We start from the raw sequence: 19,425 nt of genomic DNA on the forward strand, positions 1-19,425 counted from the left end.
GAGGATTTTGTTATTTTACAGTTAGTTAAACTCTGATAACTAGTTTTCAGTTGCAGACAACATCTATAGGGAATGACTTATCTAACTATTCTTCTACCTATCAGAAGCCCTAGTCTGGCAAGAGCTCTCCAGGTCTTCAGTGCACACACATGCACACACACTTGTATGAGTGAAAGTGTCTGTTCATGTATATAAATGACACTTTTTCCTCCTTAATATGAAATAAACCTATAATAAATAATATAGCAGAATACTGTGAAAAGATTATTTTTTCATCGTAAAATCTTTGTTGTAGATATAATCAGTATCAGGGAATTAGTATCAACCTGTTCACTGAAGACAAACCTCCTGAGCATCTTTACAGGAATAAATTCCTAAATAGTCATTTCTATGTCTAATGTATCTAAATATTGCTTTAGAAATCTCTTATAATCAGGAAAAATATCTAAGCACTGAAAAAACCTATTGCTGAGTTGCAGCACACCCATCTTGTCTATCAGCCACTCCTCCCAGTCTTGTATCATCTGCAAACTAGCTGAGGGCGCACCCTGTCCCAGTGTCCAGGTCATTAATAAATGTTTAAACAGAATTGGCCTCAGTATCAGCCCCTGCAACACTCCATGAGCATCTGGCCTCCAGATGGACTTTGTGTCTCGATTACGATCCTTTGGGCCCACATTTCAGCCAGTTTTCAGTCTATCTCACTGGGTACTGACATAGTCCATACTTCATCGGTACTTATTTCTCTTGAATAGTTAAAATACAGCCTTTCTTGTTGCCTTTTCTCTTCAACTACCTGTAAAATAACACATGCCCTGTTAACTACTATCTTTCCACTCAAGATGTAAAAAAAAAAAAACCAAACCAAAACCAATCCCAAACCCAAAAGAACGGGTTGTAAAGTCAATTAAAAGACTTAAAAACTAAGTAATCTTTATTGACAGGATGCATCAAAGACTATTTATCAAGCATTTAATTTCCACTGTCACCTCACTGAAATGAACTACAACTGACTTCCTCATCCCATCAACTTCAACAGCACAGGGCTTTTAAGCATATCTATAAATGGCTGTACTTAGTTACCCTGAAAATCCAGTGTGAAAACATATGATTTTATTTAAATGTAGAAAAACTTGCAGAAACTTTCACACCAGAGAAAAAGTCTATTATTAAACTATTTGTAAACACTTGGAAAAGAACTGATTAAAAATATTATCAACAAATGGTTTGTGATCATCAATTACTTAACAGAAGAATCAAAGCACAAATTGGTGTTTCAGTCAATTACTGCTAAGATGGTATAAAAGCATTTTAATTGTAATCAGAACTTACACTATTCAACATGGTTATTAAAGGAAATAATGAGCAGTCATAAATACAGTGACCCATTTATCTCTTTATCTGTCTGCTTACTAAACATAAGCATTAAATTCAAGCAAACTTGAATCGAAAAGGAGAACCAAGTTAGATTTATTGAATTAGCAGAACACATAAACTGGAGCCTGCTTCAGAGCTGCTGAAATTTATCTTACCTTAAAGCTGATTTTGAATTGAATGTATAGAAATGAACTAAAGAAAAATTGTCACTCAAAATCAGAATAGAAAATAATATTTTGATACTCATACACTAGCATTTTTTCCAGAAAACAATATGTGCATCCCATAAGGATGTTGTTGAAGGCAAGGACTCCTCAGCAGAAGATGAGTTTTGAAACCTGGAAATCTCACATCACAAGAACCCAGCTGAGGGCAGTTCCCTGTGGGACTTACTAGGTTACTATGTTCTAATTACATCTCATGGTACCCAAGGTCTAAAGAGCATCATTATAGATAGGTCTAACAACCAAATGCAACATTTCTCTAAATGGAAGAGATGCCATGAAGAATTTACTTTGTTATTATGTATTTTTATTGCATGATTATAAGAGCTACCAATAGGCTTTACTTTAACAGATGTTGTGGCTTGGGTTAGCTTTTAATATCCACTGCATTAGTATGGGTTGCTTTAATAAAACTAAAATAAGCATCCATAGAGAATGAGACTTTTTATATAACGTTACTGATTATACATTTATAACGTTAATATTTTTGTCACAATACTAATTTTACTTTCTTAGTTTTTCATTACTCTCTGGTTTTGTTGCTTGCCTTTGGATTTTCCAGTTTCTGCTTTTCAGTATCTTCCTTCTTACCTTTTAAGCAAGAAAGCATACACAAAATTTTAAACCATTTTGTTCATCCAGAGTGATAACAGAAGCTGTACAACTACCTTACCTTTTTCTAGGGAGTTTGTTGTACTAGAGAGGAAAATATCTTTATTCTAGCTATTGACATTTTGAATGAATTGTGTGTATTCACGGGAGGAGTTTTCACTACGAAAGGTGAAAGAACTCACCAGGTATAGAGAGATACGAATTTGGGACTTTGATAGGAAGATAAAGGAATTGGTGGAGTTGGACTAGAAACAAGAAGAATGTAAGGCTTCCATGACAGTGTAAGAAACAGGGATGTGAAGGCAAGAACAAGTGAGGCAAATGGAGAATAAGGAGGTTCAAAGGTAGCAGCTTTGCAGACCCAGCTGTAACACTGGAGTTAAATTATCCAGTTAGCCAAATGCTAATAAAGATAAAAAGTGGCACGTGTGATTTATGTTTCTCAGTTCATAATTATATTTATGTTACTTATCATTTAATTTAAGACAAGGACCTGGTTTTTATGCTGTGTGTATTATCTGGGCAAAGATGAAGAATCTTGCATATAGAAACTATGTAAAGTTTGGAAGGACTTCTTCTTTAAGAAAGGTCAAGTACACTGTAGAACTTGAACAGTATAAATATATTTTGGAAAGACATTACATTGATGATGGATTTGTGCCATACATCAGTAAAGCCATATGGCTTACTGGTGTGCTATTAGTGAGCGATTAATTTGTTAGTGATACCTCAGTAAACCATCCTTCTGAAACACAGAAAAGCATTTATTATCATATAGATCAAAACAAAGTTATCACAGTCTACAAATGCATGTGTTCATGCGTGTGAGTAGGTTGCATTATCTCAAAATTTAACGATGATAATTTTTGTGCTTTTTTCCTCATTATAGAATAGATAGGGTAGATGAGTATTTGGAGTCCTTTATGTAATACTAGTGATCCAGTTCTCAGGCCCTTACAATGAAGTAAATCCAAGCTGTTTGAAATATGATTAGTGTACAGTTCTCCTCTTGAAATTTGTACAGGCAGCAGAGGCTACTTCTTCAGCTTTAGAAACGGATGAGTAAGTGCTAATAATTGTTCAAGTTTGTTTGCAAATGCCATCTTTTTGTAGGATAAGAAAGTAGTTCTCTGATTTCTTAAATATACATGACCAAACTTCATATGTATGTGATAAAGTAGTTGACTATCTTTTCTTCTGGCTATCTTGTATTTTATCAGGCACAGCCAAGGTGTGCTGATTCCTCTTTTTTGCAACTTCTTAAGCTATTAAAAACAAGGAACACTTTGTACCCTCCTTGTAAAAGTAAAATTTTCCCTTGAGGTATAATGAGACACTGAGATATTGACTCCTATCCCCCTAAAACCTTGTGCAATCCTGTACAGTTGGTTGACACAGAAAGGTATATGTGAGGCCTTTTCATTTCTCTTTATAGAGGTAAAATAATGTCAGAGTGCATGTATAGGAGGACTAGTTGAATAATGTGGGTTTTTTTTTTAAAAAAACCTTTTCTTACAAGATCACTCTTACAACTGTTGAGTTGCTATAGGGGTACTAAACCAGGAAAGCAAGGTATGTCAAAGGAATACTTGTGTCAGGTCTACAGGGAGCATAAAGAATAATGGAGTGGCAGCTTATTCATTCAAAGACCCAGGTATCACCTTGTTCCTGCTCATTCTACCCTCACCAACACCACTTCCTTCCCACATGAGTATTACCCCAGGATAGTAGTAAAAGTAGGACCCATTTAACAATTTTAAGATGGTTAGAAAAGCATTGAATTGTAAAAACTATCGATGACTATGTAGACAGACACAATATCCCTTCCATTTCTCTTGTTACAACACATAGTCATTTGCATCAGTTTGAACCTTCTTCAAAACTGACCTTTGTTTTCATATTTTTAAGAAGTGTGTTACCAAGTGATATTTTTAATACTGTATTTATTATTTAATATTATAAATAATCAGAACTGAGAGGTAGATAAATTAAAAGAAAGAAAAGCTTGAAAATATAAACAGAGAGGTTAGATGTTGAATATGGGAGACAAATATATTTGATTTGGAAAAATAATCTATTTTAGCCTCATCCTCTTATACTGGCAGTTAATTTTTAATATTTAATTTTCAGATTATTTACTCAGTTTTTGATCTAGTTTTACCGCTGATTTAAAGCCATCTAAAGAATATATCATAGTGTTGCCATTAAAAAAATAAATTGATAAAGTTGACAGGAACACAGGTTTTATGCAAATGATGATTGGTAACTGTAGCCAACATGATAGTCACAAGGGTGAGACAGAGAGCTAAACAGCAACATTTCAAAGGAGCCATTCAATTAAAAAAATCCAACCTGTGAATTATCAACTAGAGTAAAACGGTGTACATGCCTTCAATTATATTTTTTTCTCTGCTTCTCACATTTACCTGCATATTAACAATTCATCTCTGCGTAAGCAGTTAGATAGACATGGTTTTTTGTGTTGCTGGAAACACTCAAAAGTAGCAGTAGGAGGGCATATATCCTAGTCATAATGAACTGATTTTTGAAAGGATTTAAAATGACAGAAAATATATTTTTCATTTTTTACAAGAAAAAGGGTTACCTTACAGAACTAAGTTTTTTGTTTCATTTGTTTTAATGCAATGTTTCAAAGAATTTCAAGGAAGAACGCTGTACCAAGCAGACTGCAAAACATTCTGGCCAGAAACATTTCCAAACATGACATAGTGACTACTTTAGCTAATAGTTTTATACTAAGTAATGCACAGAAATCATTATTTTAAACAATTTAAAAAGAAACATGAAAAACTTAACTTCTGCCAAAAAATATCATGGGGGTAGTTCTCTTTGAGTATGTGGAATCACATGGAAAATATTGATGGAATTCTACCTTCGTGGAGTTTGTTGTAATGAATTTTGTTTAAAATATTTGGGTATAGGTATCTACAGAAGTACAAAATTCATAGAAAGGTGGGAAATATCTCAGAATCCATACCAGACTAAAGGTTGATCTCTAGTATTTTTATTTTCTTGAAATTTCAAGAAACACTGCCCTACATTTGTTTCCATTATATATGTAAAGTTCTTTATGCTATGAATCTGAGGTGCTGAGGAATGAAATTTTCTCAGTGTATGTATGCCAGTATCTTTTCTTTCCTTCCTTTCTTCTTGCACATTCTCCTTTTCTCTCTTTCCTTTCCTTCCTTCCCTCTGTCCTGCCCTCCTACCCTCCTGCCCTACCACCTCCCCTCCTTTTTCAGGAATTCATGTATTACAAAGAATTCTGTAGCATAATAGAACAAAAAAAACCTGAAGAGATGAACGCTTACAGGGTATTTATACGGTGGGATCTGATCTTCCCTAGGTATTCTAAAACTGAAATATTGCTAGAAAACACAATTCTGCAATATTATACCTCAGTGAATGCCTGCAGATTATCTTAAAAGTTGGGTAGAAATGTATATAAATGTATAAATAGGAAATGAATCTGGTCATTCAAGTTCTTTAAAATTAAAAAACAAATGTAGAGAAAGAATTGCCTCATGGTGCAACATGGACAACTGAGCTATATGTACATCAAGCAAGAACAAGATGGATGCCCAAGGACTAGAGCCACTTTAGCCACTGTATTTGGTGTCTGTGGCAAGGTGCTGGCAATGGGGGGCTGCAGGGGTGGCCTATGTGGAAGAAGCAGGGGCTGCCCTGTATCAGACACAGCCGGTTCCAGCGGGTTCCATCCAGCTTCAATGGACCCACCATAGGACACAGCTGAGCCCATCAGCCACTCTGGTGGCACGTCTGGGAAAACATATTTAAGAAAGGGCAGAAAACACTACACAGGCAGAGGAAAAGGGAACAAAAATAGTGAGAAACAACAGTAGGAACAACAAAGTTAGAGGAGGAGGAGGAGGAGGAAGAAGAGGAGATCCTTCATGGTATTGATGCTGGTATTCACAGGAGGCCATACCAAACTCTTGTCAGAGCAGAGAAATGTGTGAGGAGGAAGAAACTGCAGAGAGAAACTGCTGTGTATTGACCACACTCCCCCCATCCCTCCTGCACTGCTTGGAGTGGGGGATGATAGTGACGGAGTGAAGCTGAACCTGGGAAAGAGGTGAGGAAAGTTCCTGTTTTATTGTTTGTGGTTTTGTTTCTCACCAGATGAATCTATTTAAATGGGCAATAAATTAAACTAATTTTTGCCAAGTCCACTCCATTTTGCTCACACTTCTAACTGATAAGCAATCTCCCTGTCTTTATCTCAACCTATGATATTTTTCATTACTGTTTTTTTTCCTGTTTTCTCTCCCTTTCTTCTAAGGGAAGGGTGGGAGTCTGGCTGTTAGCCAAGCCGAGCCCACCAAGACTATTTCAATTGTTAACTGAAACTGTAAGCCATTATGCACATATAAAATATATTCATTGCCCCTAACAGCTTGCAATCTGCAAGAGGAAAATTAGTTTAAACAATGATACTAGAACTTCAGGAAGTATGTTCTCAATTTCTTGATCACGAGCAACAGTCTAATTCCGTATCATCTTAAAAATATAAGCTTAAAAATTTCAGCTTTTGTAAAGCTTGGATGGTAATAGTTACTCATGTAGTCAGTATCCCATTTAGCTCCTTTGTACACTGCTTCTTTTTCCTTCCTACAACCCATGAGAAACGTGTTCTGTTGAAGCTAATTGAAATCTGTTACAAATACATATATATATATATGATAATTTAGTAGTACAAACTTCATCTTTATTGAAAGGTGCAGAAGGTTGGACCTAAACTGACCTACCCGGGATATTTATAAACAGAAAGACATTTAGAACCTAAGGACCTGTGTGCAAGTCATATTTTTTAAAAAGCATTTTCTCTCTTTTATAAACTAATTGATTCATTCTCTGTGAGTGTGATTTTTTCAATGGTATTCTGTGGAGACCTCTACTAGTGTTTGTCTGGGTGAAAACCAATATGTGTGTCAATTCCTTCTCGTTTTCTTTTCAGAGTTAATTAGGAAGTATTAAGTATGGAGGAGGGCAGGGGGTAAAGAATTTTGAGACATATGCCAAACAGTTCTACAGCTATTCTAATTAGATTTAACTTTCAAAGGCATATAAAAAAGAGTCAACAGAGAGAGGTTATAAGAAATGTGCTAAACAATTTAACAGTCACTTGAAAGTTGAAGAAATAAAGTTCACATTCCAGTGTTTTTTTATTTTAAAAAATAACAGAACTCTTGTTTTGCCTTATTTTATTTCTAAAGAAAAGTTGACCAAATGTTTGTGAAGAGTGAGTAGAGATTTCTTATTTTATTTTTAATAGACAAAATCTAGGAGACTGAGAAATGTTTACTGTCCTGTAATGGGTGTACTTTCCTAATTCCAAGTTGGCTTGGACAAGGTGACTTGGAAATTAACACCTATATGACAATTCAAAAAACAGAAAAGGGTAAGCTAAACCCAAACTCTGTACAGTGCCTTGAAGAGTGCAGAGACTCAGTTAGACTCAACCATTAGCAGGATTTGGTCCAATATACCTGATCTGTTTTGCAGAAGTACTGAACAAGGCACACGCCAGTAAAGTCCCTAGTTATTGCAACATTATGAATGGCAGGTGCTAGATGAAGACTGACAGAAGTATTAGATTTTTGCCAAATGTAACCAAGCGGATGTAATTTTATTATATATTTATTAACAAACAAGATAATTTTGAGAGACCACCTGTCCTGACATCAGGGAGAGAGAGAACTGAACAGCTGCCTTGAGCTATTTCCAGCTGTCTCCCCATTTTAATGCTTAGATCCAGAGTCAAATAACTGTTCAGACCCCTAATGGATTTACAGAGCAACCTGCTTAGGACAGACTACTCCCAGGGTAACTCTTGTCTCACCTCCAGACTTAGGAATCACTTCATGGGCCATGATGGTCAAAAGAATTGAAGCCTAGTTAAATTCTGAACATCCTATGGCACTGTGATGGCAGATAGGTCTACACATGAAGCTGTAACCCCATACTGAGACAGTGAAACAGAAAACTTGCTTCAATTTGGCAAAGCCATGACCAGAGAAAAGCAAAGTGAGGCAAGGCAAGGAAAGAGCACGTGTTACTGTCTGAAAAAGAAGAGGATAGAGGGTAAGGCATCCATATCATCATTTCTCCAGAGGTAAATTTACAATAGCAGCATTAATTTGAGATTTGTGTTAGAATATGTGGGTGTCATGGTTTCATTCTACAAGGAGTTTTGCAGGGTGTGCCTTCTTGTATCTTACTGCCATACTGTAGTTGTGATTTCCAAGATATCAAGATCTATAAATAATGTCTAAGAAAAGAATAATGAAAAACTAATGCCAAATATCCTACATATTATCCTATTACTCCTGGGATCCTTTTTTATTGTCTATTGTGAGGAGAAGGGCATAAGGAATATGAAGTTAAGACTACCTGAAAAGGTCAAAGGCCTGTCTAGCCTTCTACCTAATCTGAGGGTCTGGCACATACTTAGGAAAAACAGATAGCTAGAAGAGAAGTACAAACACTCAGCTTCCAAAAAGCCTTTTCTTCCATAATTGTTTTAAAAATTTTGAACCTCTTTACATTTTTGGTGAGTTCCACAGATTTTTATATCATGTATGAAAATACACCAACTAAGGCTGCTGCTTAATCCTTTATTTATCTGCCTCAGTTCTCTAGTAGAACTAGGAGAGAAACATGTGTAGTTCATCTTTTTAATGCCATCTGTGATTTTAGAAACCTATATCTTATTATCTTTCAGTTGTCTCCTTCCCAGGAAGAAAAGTGATAATCTTTTAATCTCTCCTCATACCTTTTTATATCTGATGATTTTCTTTGTTTTCCTTTCTTTCTTTTTTAGTTTTATTACATGATTTCTGAGATGGGAGGACGAGACCTGCATACAGTGCTAAAACCAGTGGGAAAAAAAAAGGAGTTCCACAGTGGCATAATGGAATTTTCTGGTTTGTTCCTTATTTCTTTCTTAATAATTCCTGACAATTTTGAGCACTGATGTTCACTTAGCTAATATTTTCAGAAAACAGTCTGCAATGACTCCAAGGTCTTTAGGTTCATCACAGTCTTTGGATAGCTAGGATTATTTTCCCTATGTGAATAACAGACTTTGCATTTTATTTGACATTTTACTGCCCTTGACCTTTCCTCTGGATCCCATACCAAACTCATAGTTCAAATGAAAACATAAATAAACAACTTCTTTTTACACAGGACTTGTGCTTTTATGTTCATCTTAAATTCTTCATTGGTTTTCACTCTTCAGTAGAAGGCCAACCTAAAAGCAACCTCCTGTATCTTTCCACTGGTGCTCCTTCGGGGTTTTTTTCTAATCAATGCCCTACACCTGTGGTAGGTCTCCTGCTCTCAGCGGTAGTCAGTTTCCTCTCACTAATGAATGTGTTGTCTGTGTGTTCAACACAGAGCAGTCTCTCAGTGCATACACTGAGCCTTTGCCCTTCCTATGTTCAAAAAGTCAGAAGATTCAGATCAGCTGTGCACTAGCTGATCAACAGCTTACGTTTTAGGCACTGCTCACTGCCTGTGTGGTCAATTCTGAAATAGGATTTTGGGTGGCAGGCCTGCGGTTTATATTCATGCTTTCAACTCAGGCCTCCTGTGACCTGATGTATCATGTAAGTGTTACATGGTAGAGCAAGTAGAACTTTCTGTTCCAAGTTACTTTCTTGATTGAAGCAGGGTTTACACAGTATAACCGAAGAGAGTTCCTTCTGGAATTCTGCAAGGAATAAAATATCAAAAATACAAAGATTAAATTACCAGTTCTGACTTGCTGACTTCAGAGTTAGGAAGATCACTATGATTCTGCTAAAACTGTTCTCTCTCAAGCCGCCATTCTGTAAAAGTATCTGTGTGGTGCAGTACAGGTGACATTCTAGATTCATAGCAGAGTTTGAAAAGTTTATTTTTAGTACACAAATCAGCTTCTGAGGGCTGAAGAACTCCTATAGGAATTAGTCTAAGGCAGAACTAGGAAAACACAAATGTTCTCACCTTTAGTAGACATGAAATAACATTGTGTGGGAATGAAGAACACTGTTTCACTTATGTTTGTCTTAGATTTGACCACTGCTATATCCAAATGCCAGGGAGTGGAACATTATTTTCTGTCAGCAGCATCTGTCTTCTTGGCAAATTCCTCAGACAATTGTATTGGCAGCTTTGGAGTAGCCTCTAGGCCTGTCATGTAGCTACCCTTGTCCTTGCAACACTGTTTTATAGTGATTCAATTTGTTTCTGAACAATGCCCACAATTTTTATGCTATTAAGCTCCAACGCAAATCACTTATGAGATCACTAAGCCAATCTTTTTATGGCAATATGCAGTACTTATTAACTATTGACATTACCCCTACCAAGCATTTATTATAATAAATAAGAATTGCAACACAAATTATTCCTTTGCTAGCCTGGAAATATTTCAGCCTTTACATGGATACAGTACTTCGTGAATATTCTTAGTTTCTACTTAAAGTTACACAGACATTTTTCAGATTGTTGCACTCAAGTTTAACCCATGATGGTCTTATTTCCTATCAGTTAATCTATGCAATTAAAATTCCATACAACATGTTTGATGTTATGTCTAACCAGATGATCTGTGTAACTGGTTACATAATAGTTTGCCTTTATATCCAGCATCAACCTATTTTTGAAGATTAATCGTTGAAAAGTTGCTTGAAAAAGCTTAGCAGCCCTGATTAAAAACTGTATCCTTACTTGTGATAAATATGTAGATCTCAGTTTTGTATTCGAGAATCTGTCATTTAAATATTAAAACCATTTATAAGTTATTTCCTTATGTTCACATATAGCAATATATTTTATAAGTAAAACATAGATTTGTGAAAGATCTAGTCTTACACAAAGATTTCTTCAAAGTTCTTTTCAGCTTCTGTGATTGATTCTGTGATTTCTTGACAATCAGGATTAGAGTTTTAGAAGAGCAGAGGCCTAAAATAACAAAAACCCCTACCTTTTACTGCTCTCGATAGGTTGGTTTGAAACTCTTCTTGTTCTCTTAGTAAATAAATTCCCAATAAAAAGAACATTTTCTGTGGAATGCTGCCAGGTACTTTTTAAAATATTTTTCAATGTGAATGTAGGAAGGAACCCTTTGGTAGGCTTCAAATAATCCAACATCTTATTAAAGTTCTTACTGTTGTCATGGAGAATTAGGTACTTTAATTGTTTTGGAAATTCTATCAAACAGCTATTGCATAACTATATACCTAAACACTTGTAAAATACTTGTTCAGATTTTAAAGAGGTTTGAATTTAAAAATTTTAAGTATTAAATAAATCCATAATTGTTAAAATGTGACACATTCATAAATCAATTTTTCTCAACATCAAATGTGCTAATGAAGTTACATCTTTTTGAAATGTAGGCCAGTATCTTCCATATATTAAAACATTTTTTAAAATTAAAGAATACCCTTTTTTCTGGTGTTAGTGTCATTTGAATCAAGGCTCTTAGAAATAATAGTTATACATCATGTGTAAAAGGTAATTAAGGAATTTAAAAAATTGTATTCTGTATAAAAAGAATAAGGATAGCAACAGTATAAGACATAGCATAATGTGTTAGTTGTAATGTTAATAAAGATATATTTATGCTAATTGATTGAAGGGTATGTAGGAGCAAAAATTAAGGATGTCAGCATAAAAATGTGTAAAATGTTTAAATTATTTATTACATTATTGAAATAATCATGTAAAATCAAAATATGATTACTCTATCAAGTAATATAATAAAGCATACCAGACATATAAGGGAGAATGTATCCTGTGAGTAATACTTACAAACATTTAGGTGAAGTAGATGTTCTCTGGGGATAGGCACATGTAGAGATGTCATCGCTTCCACAAGTTAAGATGCATGATATGAGATATCATGTTTCTCTCTTGCTAAGGTGGTGAGTTTATGATGATAAAGGGTAATATCTTTGAGGTATTTAAGTTGTTACAATATGCAGCTGATTTCCATAATAAAACATTTTTATTTTTAGCGGAAAAATCCAATATTTAATATGTGATTGAAGGAATTAGAAAAAACCTGAGTCTTAACTACCAGAATCTATTGGTCACCAGTGGCCTGCAGACCATATTTAAGGACATACAAATTTAGGTGTACCAAATTCTGTCTCTCAGAACAAAATTTAAAATTTGCCTTTTGTAACAGATCAGTAGTTGTAAATCAATACATTCTTCATTAAATCCATTGCTATATTTATTTGTGCTAGCAAAACTTAACCCTAAAGTATTTCAAAATCAACTAGTTAATGTCTGGATCCAATGTCAATGTGTTATTAAGTGTTGAATGTTGACTTTGATCTCGCTTGAGTTATTGTTATCTCTGTATCCTACTGCAGCTTTTTTTTTTTTCCACATCCTCACTCCATCCTATAAGAGTGATTTGTACTGCTTGACTGCTGTGGCAACAGAGGGACCCTAAGATGGGTGCTCTCTGAAGATGAGTCTCTGATGTTTTTCTCACCCATACCCTTCTCTTCCTTCCCCACAGTGCATCCCAGGCTGCTAGGCAGGAGAGATTTTTCACCTCATGGGACTTCTGTGTCAAAAAAAAAATCACTGAAAATATTCAAAGCCTTGAAAACATTTTAGATTATAGTGGCATTTGCTTACCTGCCATACCTCCTATAATATTCAGATACGGCAACAAAATACAGTATGACTTAGCTGGAGTCCTAAACAGGTGTATGAGAATTTCACACATGCTTGCTGTTTGTTACTTGGTTAGGCTGTCTTTTAGATATTTCAGATCAGTCTTCAAACATTGCAAAAAGACAGAAAAAAAAAAAAGCATTGTTTTCAAAATGTGCAGCAAGAAAGCAGTGAGTATTAGTTGGTTAGAAAGAAACGATAATCTCCACCCCGCCCCCTCCCCCCCCCCCCCCCCCCCCCCCCAAATGATTGATGTCTGCAAGGTAACCTTGTGCTTGACCCACTTATCAACTTCTGTCTGGATCCAGAATTTCTGTCACAAACCAGAACAGTTTTCAACAGTGAGAGATCTGGTTATTACTGTTTTTAAGGTTACACTTATGTTGCATAAAGCAAAAGCCTGACAGCTTGTAACACTGTTTGAAAACAATCCTTGCAGATGGCATCTCTTGCAAATTGCTATTGTATCAGTATGTAATACTCTTAAAGTTTTCTAGACTGTTAAAATTATTGAATAATTTTGCTATGATTAATCAAACTGATCAAATAAAAGTACAGTTAAAGATTTGGACTCCATATCAAGGAGTGAAAACTGAACAAAAATTAATTCATAGAAATGTGTCTGAGTAGAGAGCAAAACAAGCTTCATGTAATATGGGGGAAGGGAAAGAGACAGGGGAAGAGAAAGAAGAAAACAGAAAATCTCCCTCAAACATTCCATAGTTTCACAAAGATATATTGGTACCAGAAAACAAACAATAATCAACCAATTTGTCTTTCAAGTGACTAGGAATATATCCTTTCCAATTCCTCTTTGTTTGTTAATGTGAAGAAACAAGATTCTGCTACATGTTTTAACTAGGAAAAATACTTTTTTTGTTGTTGTTGTTGTTGGTAGAGTACTTTTTGAGAAAAAAAGTTTTTCTGTTTCCAGTTCATAATTTGTGTTTTTGACTTCAGATTCGATTTGCTAAAGATTTGTGTGTGTTGCATATGATTTTGCTATAGCTTGTTCACATGCTTGATAAAAAATTGAAGAATTACATAGATACTTACAAGCATGTAAATGAAACAGAGGAAAGACTATACAGAATTTAAATGTGGGGATAAGAAACCAGCCATACTCCCAGTAATCACATTAGCAACAGCTTGAATTGAGAAAGTGCTTTATGTAAAGGGTATAAAGGACCACCTTTGTAATGCACTCAATAAGAAGAAACAAAACGAAAGGACTGTAGAGAATTCTCATGGCACGCATGAAGTCAGACTGTTCTCCCAAACAGGGATTTAATACCTCTTTTTGCTCATTCACTCAGAAGCACCAAATACAATTCACTCTTCAGTCAGACATCCTTTTACTTACATAAGTATTTTCTTTTGATTTTGTAGACTATCACAATTAGTATTTCTGGTCTTTGAAATGGATACTGGCTAAAAAGTCCTTGCTTTTTTCATTTCATTTATGTAATTTATCTACTTCCCTGAAAAAAATAACTATCCTAAGCATTTAAATACAAAGTTTTTGAAAGTGAATGTCAAAAGAAAAAAAAAACCTGTAATCATTCCTATTATTGTTCTCACTTCTGTTCCCTCAGCCGAGGTCCCAGGCCACAAAAGTATTTGAATACATGCTTCAATATTTTCCTTTATCATAACCCAACCCAGAAATGAAAGCACTCTATTATTTGGCTGAGACTTCCATTCAAATATTGCTCCATAGGATCCAAAATCCAAATTAAGATTTTCGTTTTTTACTTCAGTGGGTAAATGTCATGTTTTAACCCCAGCCAGAAACTAAGTACCACGCAGCCACTCACACACTCCCCCTGTGTCGAGATGGGGGAAAAGAATTGGAAGAGTGAGAAAACTCGTGGATTGAGATAAAGACAGTATAATAGGTAAAAAAATCAAAAACCACTCACACAAGCAAAGCAAAACAAGGAATTCATTCACCACCTCCCATTGGCAGGCAGGTGTTCAGCCATCTCCAGACTAGCAGGGCTCCATCATGTGTAACAGTTACTTAGGAAGACAAAAGCCATCATTCCGAACTTCCGCCCCCCTCCCCGCCCCCCCCTTCTTCTTCCCCAGCTTTATATGCTGAGCATGACATCATATGGTACGGAATACCCCTTTGATCAGATGGGGTCAGCTGTCCTGGCTGTGAACCCTCCCAATTTCTTGTGCACCCCCATCCTGCTTGCTGGTGGGATGGCGTGAGAAGCAGAAGAGGCTTTGACTCCGTGTAAGCACTGCTCAGCAGTAACTAAAACATCCCTGTGTTATCAACACTGTTTCCAGCACAAATCCAAAACATTGCTTCGTACTAGCTACCATGAAGAAAATTTACCTCAGTCAAAATCATTATAGTAAACCTTATTGAAGATGACTGTCTCTCCTGAAAGCTTAGTCTTTGGGATGGCCATAGCTCAATGGTCAATGCTTCTTCTCCAACTTACTTTCTTTTCACTTCCCTGCAATTCCCACCCCTGTAACACACAGCCTGGGACAAGCCTGCAGGTCACCCATCAGGGTATGAGCTCCTTGCGTGTGGCAAGTCTTCAGCATTACAGACAGTGTACTCTAGCCTAGGCTTTCCAGCTTACTTCTTTCTGTGATCCTATAGCTGCCTTTAACTGTAGATATGTTATTATATGTTTAAACCCATATTTGTGCCCTAATTTACTGCTCAGAATCACAGAACATTGCAGGCTGGATGGAATCTCTGATAATCACCTAATTTCTTCATACTAGGAACTATATTTGAGCAGAAACTCATTACAGCTTGCAAACTCTTTGGGCAGGGTAGAGATAGCTCAGAAAAGTATGGTGGAAATTATGTCTTTATATAGAATAAGGAGACATGTGAGGCACTGGAGCTGCCATATGCTACCTGAGATAGGTACAGCTGTTGCCAGTACTCTTGGCAGTGGCAGAGCCTGTTTTAGTGAAAGCTGCTCTTCTGATCCACTGCTCCAGGTCCACTTCAGGTACCACTGAAGGAGTGGGATAGAGTAGAAAAGAGGGGAGGCAACCTTATTGGCAGATTCACAGATGCCAAGTGCCTGTTGCAGATGTCAGAATGTGTTGCAAGTTTTCACCCAGAGTAAAGCACATACACTATCTGTGGTTTAAGCTGGCCTACCTGAATTTGCATTGGAACACATTGCAGGAAAAATCTTATACATTTTATTGAACTCATGTGGGAAGAAACTGAAAGTCAAATCCAGTGACTGTGTTTCCTTATTTAGGTACAATAATGTCAAACTAAAGCTCAGAGCTCAAGTGGTGTCTTATATTCAAAGATAAGTACCTTGGAATATCTGGTTCTTCACTCCTCTGAAATGATTGTTTCAAACTTTAATTAGAATCCAAGGCTGCATGAGGAGGAATGTTGTCAGCAGGTCAAGGGAGGTGATCTTTCCACTCTACTCAGCTGTGGGAAGGTCAAACATGGAGCACTGTATTAAGTTCTGGGCTCCCCACTACAAGACAGCCATGGACATACTGGAGAGAGCCCAACAAAGGGCCACTAAGATGATTAAAGGACTGAAGCATCTCTCCTATGAGGAAAGGCTGAAAGAGCTGGGAATGTCCAGCTTGGAGAAAAGAAGGATCAGGGAGGATCACATCAATGTATATAAATACATGAAAGGAGAGTGCAAAGAGGATGGAGTCAGACTCTTTTCAGTGGTGCCCAGTGACAGGACCAGAGGCAATGGACACAAACTGAAAGACAGGAGGTGCTGCCTGAACATCAGGAGACAGTGTTTTACTGTGAGGGTGACTGATAACTGTACAGGTTCCCCAGAGAGGCTGTGGAATCTCCCTCCTCGGAGATATTCAGAAGCCATCTGGACATGGTCCTGAGTAGGCTGTAGGTGGCCCTTCTTGATCAATGGGGTTGGACCAGATGACCTCCAGAGGTCCCTTTCCAACCTCAACCATTCTATGATCCTGTGACACAAGAATAAAATCTGTGTCTTTGCTGTATCCAACAAAAACCAGATCTGCCTCAAAACTCAGCATTAACTTACCAAACTGACTGAAGGCTCTTTCATTCTATGTTTGCACTCCTTCCCATCACGCCCCTCATGTCTGCATGCATATCTGATATATACTTCAGTCTTAACTGTTAAAGCACTGCAATTTTGTCAGCTTCAGGACTTTTCATCTTTTAATCATAAAAGGTGAAAAACTCTTTTTCCGAGTTTGACAAACCAGTCTCACAATTTATTCAAGTACCTCTCCTATAAGAACAGGCTGACAGAGTTGGGGTTGTTTAGTGCAGAGAACAGAAGGCTCTGGGGACACCTTATAGCGGCCTTCTAGAACTTAAAAGGGGCTACAGGAAAGATGGGGAGGGATTTTTTATCAGAGAGTGTAGTGGCAGGATGAGGGGTAACAGTTTTAAACTGAAAGAGGGTAGATTTAGATTAGACATAAAGAAGAAATTCTTTACTATGAGGGTGGTGAGACACTGAAACAGGTTGCCCAGAGAAGTTGTGGATGTCCCCTCCCTGGAAGTGTTCAAGGCCAGGTTGGACGGGGCTTTGAGCAACCTGATCTAGTGGAAGGTGTCCCTGCCCATGGCAGGGGGGTTGGAACTAGATGATCTTTAAGCTCCCTTCCAACCCCAACCATTCTATTATTCTACAAGACATTGAATAATGAAATTTCTACAAACAAGGAAATACATACAATCAACTTGAGAAGATTTAAGATTTTATGAAGATTTAATTTTTAAGATTAAAGAAGTAGTAGTAAGAAAGCTGAGGTTCGTTATAATAATCCTCTTCTTCCTCCCTCAACCAAATCAAAATTGAAGAAACAGTAAAATCTCACAGACAGTACTGACTTCAGTTTGGATTTGTAGGCATGGCTGAAATCAGTTTAACTCAACTCCTTAACAGGATAACTTAAGGAAATCAAAAGAAATTATATGAGACCAGTGAAAGGCACCCGGCACCAAGATATATAAGAATCAGCTCTTATTACCAGAACCTGAACAGTACAAACTGGTTTGATTGTTAATTCCATATCAGCTGTGCACAAAATATGACCACCACCACCAGTAAAAAAGATTTTAGTTTTTATTTTGGAGAGATCCAAATCAATATATGATATGTATCCTGGATGCTGATAATTTATTTTTAAAAGTATGTTTGACATTTGAGGTTTTTGAAGCAAAGAAAACAGAAATTAAGGATCTGTTTCATATTGTCTCTTTGTAGCTGGACAGTTATTCTGTATTCTCTGTAGACTATGCCACACAAAGCCCTCTTCCGTGTTACCTTTTCAAGATGTTTAATAGTTTCAGCTGTGAACAGCTGTTCTGCTGTTTCTCCAAACTAGATTTCTAAAGGCAGTCATTTGTCTGATTTATCATTTACAGTTTTGCATATGCTTGTTCACTAGTTTGCTGGATTTTGCCCCTTAACATATTTTACCTTCTACGTTTTCACCTTCATGATAAAACTTACACAGTCAACACACTGTTGTCAGGTTTTTAGGGACATTTGTTGGTCATTGTAAAAAAATATGCATTTATCACTTTTCTGTTATGGATAAAGAAAATAAGCAATTTCTCTCTAATTTATGTATCTAAGTTAAGACAGGACTTTAGAGCTTGAATTTGAGATCCCTTAAACAATTCCAATATTGAATTAAGATCCTGAACTATTTTGCATGAAATAAATCACCCTAATACTTCTTTTAAAAAAATAGAGTCCAGGAAATTGAATGAGTTACACCCATATTTACAACTGAATTTGTTAGATTTCTGATGGTTTTTTTTATAAAATAGAATAATACTTTTTCAGCTGAAACTTATAGAAAATTTAGCATAAATTTATTTCTGTTCCAAATAACAAGATTTTTCTCATCACAAAAATACAGATTGTAGTGTAAAAAATATGGCAACTCGGAAACTGGTATGAAAGAGATATGAACAAAATGTTTTAAGTTCCTTACCTTTCCCCACCACAATATATACTAATGGAAGGGTAATTCAACAGTGTAAAGAAGTGATATTTACAAAAAGGACAGTTGTGGTGAAAAAGACCTCTAATTTTACATACCAGTTTGAACAACAAATTATTTTAACCAGTCTCATTAAAAAATTCTCTGACACTAGAAAAAATACCAAGTGAGAGATATGTTAATTGCTTTCAACTTGCTGATGGTTAAGTTTATATTGTCAGTAATACCGAATAGCCCAGATGAATTAGAGGTGCTCCGCATTAAAAAAAAAAACAAAAAAAACCAAAAAAAACCCAACGAAACAAGAAAATAAAAACTTGAAAAAAATGCCTACCAAAAATCTATATATAATAACTCCTGTTAATGCAGAACTAATGCTAATTTCAAAACACAAACAATGATTATGTTGAATTTTGTTACTGTGCATAAACAAAAAATTAATGTATGCAGGGCATCATCTAAATGGTAGCAAATGTTAAGCCAGAGGAAACTAACCCCCTAC

This window comes from Strix aluco, chromosome 5 (assembly GCF_031877795.1).
Source record: "Strix aluco isolate bStrAlu1 chromosome 5, bStrAlu1.hap1, whole genome shotgun sequence".
Taxonomy (NCBI): domain Eukaryota; kingdom Metazoa; phylum Chordata; class Aves; order Strigiformes; family Strigidae; genus Strix; species Strix aluco.